The 13,465-nt window shown below is 36.6% G+C and overlaps 1 long non-coding RNA gene across 1 annotated transcript in view; it reads right to left on the bottom strand.

The window, feature by feature from the left end:
• LOC139013972 (uncharacterized) overlaps positions 1-13,465 on the bottom strand; it is a 127,141-nt gene that overhangs the window by 76,088 nt on the left and 37,588 nt on the right. Inside the window, exon 4 of the long non-coding RNA XR_011472172.1 lies at positions 8,175-8,299. This is a non-coding gene — a long non-coding RNA (uncharacterized lncRNA). The remainder of the gene's footprint in view (positions 1-8,174; positions 8,300-13,465) is intronic.

The raw sequence follows: 13,465 nt of genomic DNA, 5'->3' as shown, positions 1-13,465 counted from the left end.
ACCAAACGACTGAACAGCAGGCTGCGTGGGGCGACTAGGCCGGTGGGGGGGGGGGGGGGAGTTGGGGGCAAACAGGTTGGCAGGGGGGCAGTTAGGGGTGATCAAGCAGGCAGGCAGGTGAGCAGTTAGGAGCCAGCAGTCCTGGATTGTGAGAGGGATGTCTGGGCCTAAACCGGCAGTCGGACAACCCCCGAGGGGTCCCGGATTGAAAAGGGTGCAGGCTGGGCTGAGAGGACCCCCCTTCCCATGCACGAATTTCATGCACCAGGTCTCTAGTATAAATATATTAAGTAAAAAGTTAAGAGTCCTTCATAATGCTATTCCTTGGAGATTAGTATTTACAGCTTATTATATAATCTATCCAATTTCTCGCTGGTATACTTAGATGTATTATTCTTACCATTATTTTACAAAATTAGGGGCATGTCATACATATTTTTATGACATTTGTTTTTTTCATTTAACAAAATTTAATGAACATCTTTCAACTGGATACATACAGCTCTGTCTCATTCTTTTTCATGATTCTTTTCCACTGAATGTATTTATCCAATTTATTTATCTTTCTCCTATTGAACATTTAAATTGTTTTTAAATTTCTATAATGCGAATCCTGGATCACCTATAGGTACCTTAGGTCATCTATTTTTGTAAAACTTTAGAAGTATATCATGAAGATAAATTCCTAAAAATGGACTTTATGGGTGAAATGGTATTGTTTCATATGTAGAGCCACATTGCTCCCCAAAGAAGTGTTAACAATTTACATTTACACAATGTATGATGTGAGGACACTATGTGATGCAAAGCATGCTAATTCAGGTGTACCCTGTGGCAAGAATTGGGGAGCCTTATTATCTAGTTTGGGCCTTATTTCAAAATAAATCTAGACTAGTGGTGACCTAAAAAAGAAAATACCCCAATTCAAGTCTGGTTGGTCTTTCATCAGGCATATTGCAAGTACTCCCAGAAAGCAGAATTTAACATGTATAGAAATAACAGACAGGTAAGTTCTCGCTCAATAAAAAAAATTAAACTTTCCAGCATCAGCATTTTCCCACTAAAAAGTGCATTGTTGGCCGGTGTTGCTTGGTGGTTACAGCGTCGGCATCAGCCAACACACCAAAGGGTCGCAGGTTTGATTCTCAGTCAAGGGCACATATCTGGGTTGTAGGTTTCATTCCCAGCCCTGGTGGGGGCATGTGCGGGAGGCAACCAATCAAAGTGTCTCTCTCACATCAATGTTTCTGTCTCCCTTTCTCTCTCTCTGCCTCTCTCCCTCCCTCCCTTACACTCTCTCTAAAAAAGTGCATTGCTTTTTAACTAGTGAGTAACCAATCACTATATTATAAATGGTGATCAATAAAAGGCTGGATGACCTTTTGTCAAATAAGTAATTAGATCTGATGATCTCTAAAGTTTCCTTTGGATTTGAAGGCTCAAGGACACCCAGATTGGAAGGATAAAAATTGAGGTTAAATCTTCTCACAGGCACTTGCCTCCCTAGACTTGGTTTCATATCAAAATAACAATTTTTATGTCTTCTCTATCCTACTTATTTGAATATTTCATTAGGTTAACTTTTATAAGTTTAAATAACTACTTCTTTAGAGCTCAAGTTTAATATTTCTACTTCCATTCAATTATCCAACAAATATTTATTGAGCCCCAACTATGTGCCCAGCAGAGTACTAATTGAGGTGAACAAAACAGACAATTCCTGCTTTTGTGGAATTTATAGAGTATGCATGTAAACAGGATCTCTTTGCAAGCAGCCATAAAATACTTATTTTAACTGACTATAAAATTAATCAGAGGCTGTCCAGTAATTCTGAATATGTTTATTAAGAAAATCAGAAACATGTGATTAATATTTTTAAACCATTTTTTAGTAGACATGAAGCAAAACAGAAAGCAGAAACAATTACCTGAACATTTGAGTAAAGGTAAGAGCCAAAGTAATTATCTAATCTAAAACTAAAACAAAAACACATTTACTCTGATTGTCTAGGAAATTGCATCTGTGTTCCCTCTTCACCTATGGGTCTCCATGGGCTCGAATTTTAAGATTAGAAACCTCTGAATACTCTAAGAACATGACTTCTCTGGCCCCAAGCCCAAGGGCATATTTTCTCAGACAAAAAGGCTACAGAAACAAGAGAAGATAAAAGTCCACAGGATGGTTTGGCTTGAACTGTATGTGTTTATGAACAAAAGTGCCAAATAGACCACATGTGTCATGAGGGAAAATACCATAAAGAGATTTCCCCAAGAAATCCCAGAGCCAAAACTCTTTCTTAGGTATAAATATTATCTCCGGGCACATTCCTCTCCTGTCATGCATGCATGAGCGGAATGCTTCCTGTTGAAAGCGCATTCTGAAAACAAGACGCAGCCCCACAGTGAGCCTCGCTTCCCAGGAAGGCAGGACAGAGTAAACAAAACAATCCTCATTTTCAGTTATATTTCTTTATTTTAGGTAGGATCTAGAATGCTCAGGAAATAGAACTTGAGAAATTTTGACCCTTTGAAATACAGCTACACCAGTTAAACCTGGCCAAAGTTTCTTTTTCTTTTTTTAATCTTACTTTTAAAAAACTGAGGAGCTTAAAAAAAAAATCAGTGAACTATTTCTTTACAAGGTTCCCAACCTGATATTCAGTGACAACCATTACCTTTTACCCCACAATACAAATGTTTCCCTGATTATATGTAACTAACTGGTAAAGCCACATGGGGAGACATGATCCTTTCCTATAGCTTGTTTGGAGCTTAACCCATTTGATGTGTCTTTTAGACATTAATTCCTCTCTCCTTATCATTTTCAAATGAGAGCTCTGTGTCATGACATAGAATGTACATTTTGACATTTTTAGGTGGCAATAAATAAAATTGCCAATTTTGGACCATTTTTGACCTATTAAAATAGCAATTTCACCCAGTTTAACTCAAGCAAGATCTCTCTTCATTTGTAACATGATGAAGTCCCAGATGAGCTCAAAGATCCTAGGTATAATATTTTATGATTCTAAGAGTTACAGGATCAAGTTCATACACAGATATACAGAAGTATGCATAGGTGCCATCTGCTATTGTAATTTTGCTACAGAAGGAAAAATATTCCATTTAACAAGTATTCATTGAACACCTACCTTGGACAAGGCCTTAATAAGTAGGTATGGTTATGATATCCAAATGCTAGAGCTTATTGGGCTATTTAGGGAGAAAAAAAATGCTAAAATATTTTTTGGACTTGAATTCCTTGAGCTTTAAACCAGATTTAACTTTGTATATGTCAAGTGCTTGGTCATGCTTAGGAATTCAAAGAGTAGTGGTTAATAATTACAGTCATAATTTTCTCCCAATGCCCTCTGGATCCCTGGGCTGAGTCTATGAATGAAAAGGAACAAGCTGCACCACAAGCATTTCCCAACTTCTTTCAAGCACTCACTTAATTATAAAGGGTAATTTATTAAATTATAAATGTGCCAGATTCTCCCTGAGTAGCTGCTCATTCTTATGAATAAGCAATAAACCACCAGTGCATTAACTCTTTAGGCAATAAATCTTCATTCCGCAAACATTGCCTGGGTTTTTACTATGTCAAGCACTGTTTGGGTTAGGATTTGAGATATGAAAATAAAAAGTCCCTCTCTTCAAGAAACTCACATCCTATTGACAAAACAGATAAGTAAACAAATACTCACACTGCCATGTAACAAGTATGTGCAAAGTACTATAATGATACAGTATGGAAGGAGAGAGGCATTGGACACATATACACTTACTTCACAAGGAAGGTGACATCTAAATTGGAAATTGACGATTTAAAAAAAGTTCACAACCTACCAGGGGTGTGGGGAGTGGGGTGGGAAATGAATACTACAGGCTAATTAAACAGGATGTGCAAAGCATGAACACTTGAAAGAATATTCTATACTCAGAGAAAGGTGGGAACACCTACGTAAAGAATATAGAGTATGGCCGAAACCGGTTTGGCTCGGTGGATGGAGCGTCGGCCTGCGGACTGGGGGGTCCCGGGTTCGATTCCGGTCAAGGGCATGTGCCTGGGTTGCGGGCACATCCCCGGTGGGGGATGTGCAGGAGGCAGCTGATCGATGTTTCTCTCTCATCGATGTTTCTGGCTCTCTATCTCTATCCCTTCCTCTCTGTAAAAAATCAATAAAATATATTTAATAAAAAAAAAAAAAAAAAAGAATATAGAGTATGAAGCAAATATATTAAACGAAATAAGTCTAATAAGGTAGACTGGGACTAGCTTTTGTAGTCCTAAAGGCCAGCTAAAGAATATTAACTGTTTTGTATATAACAGAAAGCCACTGAGGGGCCTTTCAGCAAGAGAGTAGCATAATCAGATTTTAAAAATTATTGAATGACAGTTTGAAATGGAGTAAGTTGGCATCATCAAGATTAGCTAAAAGGCCATTCTAACATTATGGAAAATAGATGAGGAAGGACTAAATGTAATAGAGTAAAACATTCTAAACTACCACCGACGAGCACCCAGAAACTTAAAATCATTCATGTGTTTCATTCAATCCTGAGTTTGATCTATTCACAAATTGATCGATTTGAATCTGTGTAATGTCAAAACAACTGATTTAACTGATTTTTTTCAACATATTGGCCAGTTTTTGTGGCACAGCAAAAAGATGGTTATCTGTTCATTATCTGCCATAAAATCATTCAGGCTAGGAGACAAAAAGCAAATTTTTAGCTTATGGAGAGGTTTTTATGATAAAGTGGAGACCTAAAGTGCATTTGTTCTAGGTGAGAAAAAAAATCCTAAGATCACATTTAATTCTTCCTGCTTGAGCCTGGCCAGCATGGCTCAGTGGTTGAGTGTCGACCTATGAACCAAGAGGTCAACATGTCTCGGTTCAATTCCTGGTCAGAGTGCCCAGGTTGTGGGCTTGATCCTAGTGTGGGATGTGCAGGAGGCAGCTGATCAATGATTCTCTCTCATTATTGATGTTTCTATCTCTCTCTCTCTCCCTTCGTCTCTGAAACCAATAAAAACATATTTTTTAAAAAGTCTTCCTGCTTGGGTATTACATTAACTCATTAAATTAACTTTTAATATTTTATGTAGAGAGGAAACTGTTTGCAAGACTACGCTAATAGTAGAGAAACAAAAATTCAGAATTTAATCTTTCAGGTAAATAATCCTTAGCAACAACAGTGCCATCTCCCTATGTTTTTGCTTAGATTAATTTTAAGATTTATTTTCCTTATTTGGAACATGCCTATAAGTGACATGCCACAAGCAAGTGAGGGTATAGCAAACCTGAGAGTCAGCATTTGCTAAAGATAATCCACAGATGCATTATATACATAATGAAAATAAATCTTATTCTTTTTTCCCACAGCTACAAGGTTGGTCCGTTCTTTATTTTTATTTTTATTTATATTTTTATTGATTTCAGAGAGGAAAGGAGAGGGAGAGGGAGACAGAAACATCAATGATGAAAGAGAATCACTGATTGGCTGCCTCCTGCATGCCCAACTAGGAATTGAGCCCACAACCCAGGCATGTGCCCTAATCCAACCATGATCTCCTGGTTTGTGGGTTGACGCTCAACCACTGAGCCACGCTGGCAGTGCTAAAAATTTATTCTTGATTTCTAAATATTAGGTAACTAGTTGGTAACAATCTCATTTAGTTATTACCTAACTATATTGAATGTAAGGACTGAGGTAGTGAAATGAAACAAGTAGATTAGCTGCACTCTTAGGAACTGTGAATCAAAGGAACCTGCTTCTCATGGTCCATGGCCTGAGTGAAAGAGAGCCCTTGGGGTTCTACCTTTATCCTGCCGAGAAGAAAATTAGAGATGGTTGCCCAAGAGATGGATAAAGACACGGCCTGAGGTCGCAGGGTTAAATTCTAACACAGTGAATAAAAAGGAAGAAAAAAATGGGCACCTATATAAGCGAATCAGCAAATTTTGAATAATATCAAGATCTTGTCTTTTCATTCTTTTAACAGTGTCTTTTGCAAAGCAAAAGTTTTGAATTTTGATGAAGTCCAAGTTATCAGTTGTTTCTTTTATAAATTACACTTTCAGTGTTATTATCTCAGAACTCTTTGCCTAACCTCGGGTCATGAATATTCTTTCCTATATTTTCATCTAAAAGTTTTATGGTTTTACAATTTATATTTAGAGTTATAATCCATTTTGATTTAATTTTTGTGTAAGGTATGAGGTTTGGGTGGAGGTTAATTATTTTATATATCCAATTGGTCCAACACTATTTGCTGAAATGATGATCCTTTATGCATTGAATTGTCTTAGCAGCTTTTCCATAATATAGATCCCTTTACCCTCCCCACATGACATTGCATTTGTCTTGTGTATTATATCTACGTATGTTAACCCTCAGTCCAATTTCTGTCTACTTTTATCTCATTTCACTATGAGAATCTTATTTATTTGAATGAATACTTTTCACATCTTTTAAATATCTCTTTAAAAATGCAAGCTCTTCTCCACTCCCCACTCTGGCAGGGGTAGTTAGAGGGGGATGGCAGTATATTAGTTAAGTGTCTTTAGTTATATGTACAGAAGCTGATTTTGATTAACTTAAGTAAAGGACATGATATTGGGAGGAGACAGGTGAGTTCACTGAATTGAATAGAAGCAAGAGGTGAACAATTGTTCCTCAGAAAGAGCAGGGAGCTGAGAAGACTTAGGTTGTCAACAATGGGAACTTACGGAATTTCTCCTTGAGTTCTACCATTGAGTAACTTGGTATAATTGATTATCTACCCTGCAGAATCTCTACTCTACAGTCAGAGAGAATCTAGTTGGCCTAGCATAGACCACTGGCCCACTCTAGTGTCTATGAAGAAAGATGTACTATGATTGGCAGCCGCACCAGGAACACACAGAAAGGTGAAAGAGTAATTCTTTGAAAATAAAATATATATTTACTTGGGAGAAATGGTACATGGCAGATTCACATTGAAAACTTTATCAGAAAATGTTATTGTTTTTGCTTTAATTATCAAATATATATTAAAGAACTGAAAGAGTAAGAATTGTCTATTATGTTTACCTAGATATTTGCCATTATATTGCTTTGCCTTCATTCTTTTTTTTTTTTAAGAGGAGTAAGTCTTTATTGGTTGCTTTTTGGTGATTAGTCAAAAATGCCAAATCCCATATCCTCATCCAACTCCTCCAACTCTTGCAAGGAGACTTGACTTGGGGTGATAAACATGCAATACAACTTATAGATGATGTATTGTAGAATTTCATAGCTGAAACCTATATAATTTTATTAACCAATGTCACCTCAATGAATTCAATTATAAAGATAAAAATAAGCTAAGGACTTGAATAGACATTTCTCCAAAGAAGATATGCAAATGGCCAACAATTATATGAAACATCACTAATCATCAGGGAAATGCAAATCAAAACCACAATGAGATATCACCTCAAACATGTCAGATTGCCTATTATTAAAAAACAAAACAAAACATACGACAACAAGCATTGGCAAGGATGTGGAGAAAATGGAATGCTTATGCACTGTTGAGAGAAATGCAAAATGGTATAGCCACTGTGGAAACAGTATGGAGTTTCCTCAAGAAATTAAAAATAGAACTACCATATGATCCAGAAATTTCATTTCTGAGTTTTTATCCCCCTCACCAGAATGAAATCAGGATCTCCCACTTTTCACAATAGCTAAATTGTGAAATAGTTTAAATGTCCATTGACACATTAATAGATAAAGAAAAATGTGGTATATACATGCAATGAAATACTCTTCAATCATTAAAAATAGGAAATTCTGCAATATGTGACAACATGGATGAACTCTGAAGACATTATGCTAAGCTCAGCAAGCCAGCCACAGGAAAAAAAAATACTGCATGATTCTATTTCTATGGATTCACATAAATTCACCATCAAATTCATAGAATCAAAGGATGGAATGGCAGTGCCCTAGCTGTTTTGGGTTTTCTTCCCAGACTCCCGCTTCCTCTATGATCTTTCTGGTATTCCTGGTGTCCTGGGGCCCCCTTTTCAAATTTCTGAAAAAGAAGCTGGACTTCTCTCCACACTTCCTGAGATTGGCCCCTCCTTGAGGCCAAGCATCCGGACAACAGAGAGAGAGAAAGAACAGCAACAGGGACTCACCTCAGCCTTTTGGGACCATAGCTGCTTCAACCATAGAGAAATGTTCTCTTCTCTGTTTTAGGTGCTGGGGGCCCCAGCTGTTGCTGCTCTTCTTGCTGCCACTGCCACTATCGTGGCATGATTGCCTAAGGACGGTGCACAAGAGAATAGAAGAGTCAAAGGAGGAAAGGCGGGACAGGACTCCCCCTCCCCCACGTTTCTCTACGCGTTAGCTGATCCCTCTCCTGTTCCTCAAGCCAGAACTAGAGGTTTTCTCCTGGATCAGTCTACGTCATGCCTATGCCTGCTTCTTGATTTGGGGCTACCTTAAGTTCAAACAGGAAGTTACCAGAGGACAAAAAATGGTAATCTCACCCTATTTGGTGGTGTTTTGAGTTCTTTTCTTGTGCCATTTGCTTGCTACTATTTACTTTTCAGACTCCTCAAGTATCTGTCCCATGTGTTCTGTCCAGGTTTTATAACTATATTTGGCGGGGGGTCGGGGGGCGGGGGGGAGACAAGATGAAATGTTCTTGCTCCATCTTATTTGGAACCAGAAACTTAATAGACATTCGTTAAAATTATGCCTGCACTTTCAAAGAATTAAAATTGTTGATTGCTTCCATTAAGCTGTTATTTGGTTTCTCCATTTGTCTAACTATATGTAACCCAGTTCAACTAGATGTGAGGTTTGTTATCCATTGACCTACCAGAAGTAGTTTTGTTTTCAGAAATCAGAAGCATTCTCTTTTACAATTTCCAGAAACATTTGGTCAATGTTGTCTCTACTTTCTTCTGCTGTTTTCTATTTTACTAGGCTGAAAGACTACAATACATTCAATTCTATTAAAATAAAATTTGTATTTAGGATTAAAAAATAATAGAATATCACATTGCTTGACAACCGTTTGAATCCCTACATGGCTGGACCATTTGGTTATGTCATTTAAAGCAACTAACAACACCACCAAAAAAATCCCAATACACCAAAAATTAGCCAATTGAATGGTTAGTGACACAAATAGAAAACTATTTTTTAAGTTTGTGCCACCATCTAATATTTTGAATCATTTCACACAACAAATTATTTTCTAAAAGATTTTTCTCTTTGTGTGTCTAGCTTTTCAATGCTACTTAACATTTATTAAATCTGAAGAACCTCCATGGTCTTTTACAAAATAAAAATTTCATGGAAAAAAGTACATATAGGCAGGCACTACTTCTCCCAAAAGATATATGTCTTGTGCACCCAAATAGAGAGCAGAAATCACATCTCTGTTGATATGTGTTCTAAGGCTAAGTAGGATATAATACCTGGCAAATGGAACTGCCAAAGACAGGAAGAAATATGGATTATAAATCTGGACATTAAAGAAGACGTGTAAAAACAGACCACGCAGAAAGGGCTGCTAGGAATAGATTTCATATATCTCAAGGCACAATGCAGTTGGCTAGAAGTGAAGAGGAAAAGTTAAATAAAATTTACCTACTGCCATGAGGATTATGGTTGGAAGAGTGGTTACAAACGAATATAACCAGTTTTTCACAAAATAAAGAACAACATTTATGATTCTGTCTTAGCCTATTAACCTGATGGTAATAGTTTAGTAAAACTCTGTTTGTTCGTAGACTTTTAGAAGGTACAAATACAGTACATTTTTATGATGTTAAGGATTCCTTATCCAACACAACTTTAATAGATAGCACAGATTTTTAAAAGAATGTGTATAAATTTTTCCCATGACTCCCTCTCACTCTACATGTGAAGGGTAAATATAGTTTGAAATAGAGACCCCAAATATACACAGTTTATTCCAATAGACACTTACAGAACTGAAATATTAAAATGCGGAAAGGGGGAAGATGGACTTCCACCAATCACTCAAATTAAAGTAGGAAAGTGACCTCAGCAAAAATGTATATGGAAAACCCACAAATAACTATGAAAGTTGAGATCACAACTTACCAACTTAAGGTTTTAAAAGGGGCTATCTACCTGATACACAGGTAGAAAGCTAAGACCCAGTAAAGGGACCATCTGTTTACAACCAGAGTGTTTCCCCGAAAAAATACACCGATTTCTCTTTGTGAAGCTGTTGAAGCTGCTCTCACACCAACCTCGTTATTAGATAATCCAACCATCTTATCTTTAGGATTTGCTCAGTACCTAGAATTGTGTGCTGCACATTGTAAATTCTCAATTCAATATAAAAGATTCAAGTTCATTACTCTGTAGTTATATTGTGTATTTTTAGTCTATTTAAAATATTCCAAAGGGTTTCTCCAAAATACACAAGGACTAGAAAATGAAGTTTATCATTTACTTATGGTCCTAATTACACTATTTTACTTGTTTTAATCATCAACATGGTGCCTTTGAATACAGTGGGCATTCAGTAAGTGTCTGAAGAATAAAGGTATAAATAATGAATTAGCTGGACTACAACCTTTGATGAAGGAAAGGAACTGGCCCACCCTTTCTTGTGGCTCCCTGCACCGAACGTTCAGAGCTAGTACGCCCACAATGAAAGAACACCCTCTGAATGAAGCTTCCCAACTGCTCTCTCATTACCACTGGGCTTCTGGCATCCAACACATCTTAGAGTCCTAGTGTTAAGGAATGCTTGCTGAGCCTCTGCCGGCACAGGCATGTCACAATAGGACTTCTAAAACAAACTGGAGCTCAGATTTGTTTCAAGTCTTCACTTGTTTTTGATGGAAAGTGCACTGGCAGCTGTTGTCATCATTAGCCTTGTGGCAATACTTTTTCCCTTAAGTGTCTTATATGAAAGCTTAAAGATAGTTAAATAGGGAGGGACTTTGGAATATATGCCAATGTTAAACAGTAAAGTTTTTATTTTCCCTTGTGGTAACAGCTTTAAAGATCTGAATTTCCAAATCTTAGTCCCTAACACCACTCAGGATTTTAAGTTAGATAATGGGGTAAGAACAGGAGGATACTAATTCCTTCTCCTCCTTTTATGATCTTTTCCAGACAACTAGTAAATGAAAGATTTAGGGCCTGTTAGACGCTTGAGTGTGGAATTCTCCAATAATCTTGATGTTTAGGAATGAGTGAGCTGTTCATCCATGGTTCTGTAACCTGGAGAGTTGAGACATCTATATGAACAACCCAATACAGTCTTCAGTGACATTAATATTTCCCAACAGCTGATCCAAATGGCACATTTAAAAATTCACAATAACTAATGTTCACTAGACACTTATTAAATGCCAAGCAATAGCTTCAGTACTTTACATCATAAAAATTTCACAAAACACTTTCAGGTGCATATTTATCTCCATCTTATAGATGAGAAAACCTTAAAGAGGTATGGAATTTGCTCAAAATTTTATTCACTAAAGAAATACTTTTTTTTAAATCCTCACCTCAGGATATATTTTTATTGATTTTAGAGAGAAAGGAAGGGAGAGGGAGAAAGAGAAACAGGTTGGTTGCCTCCAGTACACACCCTGACCAGGGATCAAAGCCACAACCTGGGTATAAGCCCTGACTGGGAATTGAACCCCCAACCTTTTGGTGTACAGGATGACACTCCAACCAACTGAGCCATACTGGCCACAGCTAAAAAGGGTAAATAGCATTGCCTAATATGATGAAAACATCCACTCCACTGAACTGTATAGTTAGTTCTTTAGGGCAATAACTATTATTCACTTCATCTTTGTATGCCCCACAATACCTAGAACAATGTCTACAAACTTCTTAATAAAAATTTACTGAGCAAATGAAAGGTCCCATAGTTCTGGAATGGCTGTATCTCTCTCTCTCTCTCTCTCTCTCTCTCTCTCTCTCTCTCTTTCTGTTTTTTTCACTCTAGGGAATAAGTTTAAATTCTGCAACCCTCAAAATCATTCATACTCACATGCATACATATTTATTTACCAAGTTTACCAGATCCCTCCTTCGAATCCCAAAAGCACAAGTCTCTGAGGCCAAAAGCAACAGCTGCTTCATAGGTGAACTTCAACACCAAGTAACACATTGGGACAAGTAATTAAGGATCTAAAATCCATTTGAAATTGCAGGGGAAATTTTGGGAAGTAGAATGTATTTATCAGAATTGGAATTTGGCCAGGATTCTAAGGAAAACATTAATTACTCTTTGATAGTATAAAGTAGCACATAAACACTATTTAATTGAATTTCTGTGTAAGGTAAGAATTTCAGAGATCCACCAAAGAGGCATATCAGCACTGGACAAATTCTTTGTACTTTCATAATAACCTCTTGTATCTAACAAAGAAAACCTCTTGTCAGGTTAGTAGCAAAAGTGAATCCTAGTTGAAGGAAGTAAGAGGTCATTCCAGCAGTTCAATCTATTGTGCACATTCAATTCTTTTAGATAGCTCCCTTCAGCAAAGTAACTCCACTGTCTCAGCTATCTCAATGTGGAAGACACTTCAAGAGAGCTGATTTCATCAAAATCAGACAGCACTTCTCTGTCCAAGATAGTTTAGGTGTGATCTTGCTTGATGTGAAAGTGAAGGAATGGATTGGGTAACTTTCCAAGATCTCTAACCACCTTCAAGATAAGAATTCTACTAAAGGATCTAAACTAAAACATAACAAGTACAAATAATTTAAGTGATATACCAGCTAAGTACAAACGTGTGGACCTCGTTTGAAATCTGACTCAAGGCAATTGTTTTTTAAAAATTAACTAATTGAAGAAATTGAACACTAATTGAATATTTGATGACATTAAGGAATTTCTATTAACTTTTCAGCTTAACAATGATAAGGATATTTTAGAGATACATACTGTAGTATTTGTAAATGAAATGATATAATGTCTAAGATTGGTTTTGACATGACGGAGAAGTTTGTGAGGGTATGGCTAAACAAGATTGTCCACGTATTGATAATACCTGAAGTTCAATGATGGGTATACATGAGGATTCGTTATACTATTTATCTTCACTTTTGCATGTTTGAAGTTCTTCATAATAAAATCTTTTTTTGAGGTAAATTAATATGACTGTTCACTATAGGTTTGAACATAGATGGGATGAGCCATGACTCAAGTGCAATTTCTAGTAACACAACAATTTTCTTTCTTTCAAAAAAAATAGAATGTACATAACCTGAAAACTGTATAATTTTGTCACCCCAATACATTCAATAAAAAGGAGAGGGAAATAATGTAAATAAATGAGAGTGACATTTTATAGGAGTAATTTTGAACTTTTGCTAACTCATAAAATAAATAAATTTTCTAAAATTTTTAAAACATAAACCCTTATACTATTCTGTTTGAATTTTTCCAATAAAAGTTTTTTAATGCATC

The sequence above is a fragment of the Myotis yumanensis genome, unplaced genomic scaffold, assembly GCF_028538775.1.
Source record: "Myotis yumanensis isolate MYYU_CA2020_CCGP unplaced genomic scaffold, mMyoYum1.0.hap1 SCAF_7, whole genome shotgun sequence".
In the NCBI taxonomy this organism is placed as follows: Eukaryota; Metazoa; Chordata; class Mammalia; order Chiroptera; family Vespertilionidae; genus Myotis; species Myotis yumanensis.
Note: the sequence above shows the minus strand (reverse complement) of the source record. Positions and strands in the feature narration are given on the sequence as shown.